This window comes from Musca autumnalis, unplaced genomic scaffold (assembly GCF_047663935.1).
Source record: "Musca autumnalis isolate F117 unplaced genomic scaffold, ASM4766393v1 scaffold_3, whole genome shotgun sequence".
In the NCBI taxonomy this organism is placed as follows: Eukaryota; Metazoa; Arthropoda; class Insecta; order Diptera; family Muscidae; genus Musca; species Musca autumnalis.
This window is the reverse complement of record NW_027411866.1, coordinates 94,836,493-94,842,492: the sequence shown is the minus strand read 5'-3', so window position 1 is coordinate 94,842,492 and position 6,000 is coordinate 94,836,493. Positions and strand designations below refer to the sequence as shown.

Genomic DNA, 6,000 nt, shown 5'->3' with positions numbered 1-6,000 from the left:
TCAGAAGGTCTGCGGTTCGATTCCCAGGCCAGGCAACATCAAATTTCCAACGGTGGCAAAATACCCCTCAGTAATGTTGGCGACATTTCCTGAGTATCAGCCATGTAAAACTTCTCTACAAGTGGTGTCGTAAGACACGCCGTTCGGACTCGGCGATAAACAGTAGGTCCCATATCATTGAGCTAATATGAATCGGGGTGCACTCATTGATATGAGAGAAGTCTTCTTTATCCCGCCTGGGATGTTTGTGGAACATTATTTATTTCTTACAATGTCTGGGTGCTGTTGTATTTTTTTTACATATTTTTTGTAAGCATAAGCGCTTGTATTTCAAAAATATACTTGCAAATAAGTACAATTTTGTAATAAATTTGATTTTTCGCGAATCCATTGAAACATTTTAGGTGTATTTTGACATCATCGTAATGGGTACAAACAGTAATAAGATATATGAGCGAGCTTATTATATCAATCCACGATTATTTTAGAATTTTTTCTAAATATTAGAAACAAAACGGTCATAACTTTTGCGCGCAACGGTCAAGGTTATTAACAAAAATATAAGGTCTGTTTGTTTACTCAATAATTTGTACAAGTCCAGTAACTTCTTGTAATCGACTAATGTCTTTTGTATGGTGCTGTAGAGTAAACGAACAACATCCAGTAACAATTTGTACAAATTGTAAGTAAACGAACACACATATATTTGGAATGACGATTTATTTCTTAATCTATGTACCAAAAATCATTGATGTAGCATCAACATTTTTTTTTTAATTTTTTTAAAAAGGAATACTCAATTTTACAAATTTTTGACCATATGTACTATTCCTGGAATAAAAGCAAGAGTTTAGTACTTTCATAAACAAAATTAATCTAATTCTTCCTATTCACTTCAATACAATTCGTGGTGGAGGGCCGGCCGAACTTATGGCTATATCACACCATTTGCTTTTTCACATGTATGACATCAGCTGGTCTGTATACCCAAACTGACAACATACATGCTAAAAAGCATATGGTGTGATATAGCCATTGACGCCGTTCTTACTTGTTTTAAAAATGTTAGATTTTATTGAATTGGCGGACCAAAAATTCAAAATTCCAATTTTTTGCCTAAAAAACTGACGTTTTCTGGTCAGAAACCGGGCAAAAAAATTTTACAAATAAAATTGATCGCTGAAGGACTAAATGTTGATATCCTTCATAACCCCACAAAATTGTAGAACAAGTGCGTTTTTAATTTCTATGCTACATACAAAACACAATAAATTTATCCCTTTCAACGCTCATATACATATATCTCCGGCAATATTGTTCCGATCGACTTGAAATTTTCACCACATATTCTATGCTATTTATACTTTAAAATAAACCATTAATTTTTTTTTCGATTTTCTGAAATTTACAAGTGAGGTCACCCCTTAAGGCAATTTAGTTCAATTTGTGTCGCAAATTGCTTAAGCCCATTTTACAACAGGTTTTATAAAATACTAGCCGACCAGGTCCGCGTTGCTGGACCTTGAAAATTTCAAGAAAAGCGTTTAAGCAGTTTTGGATATATAACATATTTAAAAAAGTGGGCGTGGTCAGGTCATCAGGCTCCAAATGAATACCTAGGGTCGGAGACACAACCACCATTGCCTCGCAAATAAATTTTCTCACCAATACGTTCGTCAGTTTTGCTAAAATAGGGTTCTTAAAAAATAGGACGTAGGGGAGATACCCGGCCCCCTCCGAAATTCCAAATTATATAACCTTTTTCACCACGGGACCTCCCTGTACATTCTCTGAAATTTTCAGGGAAATCGGTTAAGTAGTTTTGGATATATAACATATTTAAAAAGTGGGCGTGCTATAAAAGCGTTTTTAAAAATGGGAATATGGATGGAGTATAAAACCTTTTTCACCTCGGGACCTCCCTGTACATTCTCTGAAATTTTCAGGGAAATCGGTTAAGTAGTTTTGGAAATAATTATTGAACAAAACAAAAAAACATTATATTTTTGAAAATTATGAGAAATTCAGTTACAGTTTTTTTGAGGGGGGGTTTCAGACTTAAACCACTACAACTTAGCCATTTGTTAACCGATTTAAACAAATAATAACTTGTTCTAAAGATATTTTTCACTAGATCACTAGAAATCCGTTGTGAAAAAAAGAAGATATGTCCGTTTAAATTTGAAAATGTAAGAAACCCAGATTTTCACTACTTTTACCGTTATAAAAAAATAAAACGAAGTGACCCCAACGAATTAAAGGCATTGTCGTTATCCATGGATCCTAACACGATATAATTTTGCATCAGAACACTTGAATATTTTTCTGGTCAACTATTGTAGCACAGTGTCATTTATCGACATTTTTCGAAAAGTTTGCACATTCTCAAGGCCAAAACTGCCTGAAGGAGCATTCCAATGCTTTTGCGATGTATTAGAGAGTTTTTAATTACAGTCTTGGCTACAATTTTTGTCTGTGTGTTGGATCGAAAATCTCAATGGTTTGACTGTTATATGCCAAAATATCCAAAAAACATCAATAAAAAACTTAAAGTCAAAATCGGGAGGCTCGATTTTCGCGGTAGATATATGGTCCAGTGGACTTTTTTGCTCAGTTCAATCCCAGGAATCAGAAACGCGAAGGGCTCATTAAGGTTTTCAAATCGCCCCGGCCTAATATACATATCTCCGGCAACATTGTTCCGATCGACTTGAAAATTTCACCACATATTCTATGCTATTTATACTTTAAAATAAACCACCCCTTGAGGCAATTTAGTTCAATTTGTGTCGCTGATTGCTTAAGCCCATTTTACATCTAACAGGTTTTATAAAATACTAGCCGACCCGGTCCGCTTTGCTGGCCCTTGAAATTTTTATGAAAAGCGGTTAAGAAGTTTTGGATATATAACATATTTAAAAAATTGGTCGGAGACATAACCACAATTGCCTCGCAAATAAATTTTCTCACCAATACGTTCGACAGTTTTGCTAAAATAGCGTTCTTAAAAAATAGGACGTAGGGGAGATACCCCGCCCCCTCCGAAATTCCAAATTAAATAACCTCCCAGCAAAATGTTCGATGTCATTCAATCATGGGTGAAAGTGATCAGGCATGTCATCTTTTTAGCATCTTCATCGATGAATTTTATATGAGCGTGGACCCCAAAAGATGCTATTCATTTTTGGATCCAAAGCATGTCATTTACACCAATGCTTTGACATGTCATTTTTTACCAATATTTTGGCATGCCATTTCCACCAATGCTTTGGTATGTCATTTTCACCAACCCTTTGCAATGATATTATCATTACGACGAGAGTTTTAACAAAGTTGGTTGTGATGCCGAGTCTCCGACAACATCAAACCTATTGTAAATAATTAATCCTATATATTTAGAAAAATGTGTATAAATAAAAACACAAAATTCATCTCTATTGGGTCGATGGAATGGTTCAAATTCTGATGAAAAGATCGGATCTTTCACGACTTCCTTTGCTTGTGTTAAAATGCTGATGAAAAGATCGGATCTTTCACGACTTCCTTTGCATTTGTTCAAATGCTAATGAAAAGATCGGATCTTTCACGACTTCGTTTGAGCCAATGCAAAAGATGACATGAAATCAGGTCATCACATGGAACCCCTTCCTTCAAATTTTGCTGGGCTTTTTCACCACGGGACCTCCCTGTACATTCTCTGAAATTTTCAGGGAAATCTGTTAACTAGTTTTGGATATATAACATATTTAAAAAGTGGGCGTGCTATAATAGCGTTTTTAAAAATGGGAATAGGGATGGATTGTATAACCTTTTTCACCACCGGACCTCCCTGTACATTCTCTGAAATTTTCAGGAAATCGGTTTAGCCGTTTTTGAGTCTATACGAAACATACAAACATACTAAAATACACACATTGTCTTTTATATATAAGATGCTTCATTCAAGCTGTCAATTTCAATGAGTATTTGTCAAATAAATAACGTTTCTGACCCAAATACTTGTTTTAGGTGCAAGTGTAAATTGGGTTTTAGCGGCGTTCATTTATTCATGTTTTCACCAACGCAAGATAATAATTCCTAAATGGCTCTGGACTTTACTTAATTAGTAGGTGAGTGCAAGCAGATAAGATATAGGCGTACATACTGCATAATTATCGATATTTTTTGTTTAAGTTTCTTTCTATATTCCAATAATAAAAATAAAAGTTTCAGTATTTTATTAAGGATTTAAGGTAAGTACTTCATTAATTTTTTAAATAGAAACAAGCACCGTCAAGCATCGTCAATGGAATAAACGCAATAAAGCGCATTGCGGCATATTTCTATAAACATGTGCCACACTATGCGATTTTTCTTTCATTCAAGCGATTTTATACCAATGATTTTAGAGGCAAAATATACGTTACATGGTGCAATAAGCAAGCAGTTTCAACAGATGACATGTCTATTTGGCATTTACTCTTTGTACTGTGAGTAGAGCTGGCAAATAATCAATGGTACTATCGATTATTTTTTAAAAATTCAATATTGATAAATAGTTTTTTCTATCGATATTATCGGATTAAAAGCCCCTAATCTAAAATCTATTGAAATTAATAGAAATTACGCGACTTTTCGGTTTTGCGGATGCGAAAAAGTAAGTCCGTAGTGACACGTACACATTTTTCGGAAAAGTAAATCATATTTTTGTGTATTTTTTAAATAAAAGCCATTGTTTGTCTCCTTTATATTTTCGTTAAGTACTTGTGCAAAATGTCAACAAAAGCATAGACATTTCTGTCATTTTTATTTCCAAATTAGTCCATATTTATATTAGACGATTTTCCTTGCGGCAATTGTCAGTTTGATGGAGAGAGGGGTGAGGCATATGGTAACCCTTCGCCTCTCAGCACCCTCTCTCATCTACAAGGTGAATAAAAATCGCCTAATGTAAATATGGACTTAACGATGATGACAAATTAACGATATTATCGATAGCTATCGATTTTTTAAATGAAATATCGAAAATATCTAATGTTGGGAATATCGATAGTTTGCCAGCTCTAAAGCTGGGTACACATTGTCAGTTTTGAATGACAGCTTTGATGCTGCTTGCTAGTGTGGCCGTTCATTTTTGTCATTCATCATGCAACCACAAAATGTTTTGTGGTTGCTGGACGGTTTGACAGTTATCGATAATTGCGAAATATCGACATTCAAAACTGACAATGTGTACTCAGCTTAACCGTGAGTCAATCATATGGTCGTGCTAGAACCTGTAGTGCGATTCTCTAAAAAATTTTTTGAGTTACCGACAAAAATCGGTAAAATGAAAGTGATTATAATTTCGGTAAATAACAATATTATTCGGTAAGTTAGCGACGAATAAAAAGTAGTAAAGTTCTACTGATAGCAACAGTGTTGTCAACTTTTATTTTAACTTTTCATTCATAATTTTGCGTTTTAATGTTACCGATTTTTGTCGGTAACTCAAAAAATGAGTTAGAGAATCGCACTACTGTTCATTGAACCATCATGGTAACGATATTAGGCGGATAGAACTCCAAATGGGAGTTATGTCTTTTTCTCAATATACAGGATTTTAAATGCTTAAAAACAATACAATTTTATTTAGTAGAAAACTTTTGCTAATTTAAAAATTTGTTCCTTAATAAAAATACTTATTTCTAGTGACCGGTCTTCCGCCGTTTATCAAGACCTTAAACATTGGACAGATATAAAAATGGATACTCGTACATAATCCTACTTTTTACAAAATTTATAACAAAATACAATTTTCTGTGCATCTGCGATCTTTCAACAGATACAGACGGCCCTCCCACTTTTGAACCTATTACAAATACAACGTTTTGGTAGATGTCTGGCCTTCCGCCAGTGTTTAAACTTTTAACCCCTGGACACACCAAACCTGTAGAAATTTTTTGAAATTCCTGTCCGCTGTTTTTGAGGCCCAACTCTAGTTCAATTGAACGATCTAGTTCACTATGTAGTTCTAAAGGT

At 34.4% G+C, this 6,000-nt stretch overlaps 1 protein-coding gene across 1 annotated transcript in view; it reads left to right on the top strand.

Annotated features, from left to right (window-relative positions):
- The first annotated feature begins 4,091 nt into the window (after positions 1-4,091).
- Positions 4,092-6,000, top strand: part of LOC141397017 (regucalcin-like) — a 40,581-nt gene continuing 38,672 nt past the window's right edge. The window contains exon 1 of the mRNA XM_073972803.1: positions 4,092-4,232. The gene's annotated coding sequence lies outside the window, so the exon portion shown is untranslated. The remainder of the gene's footprint in view (positions 4,233-6,000) is intronic.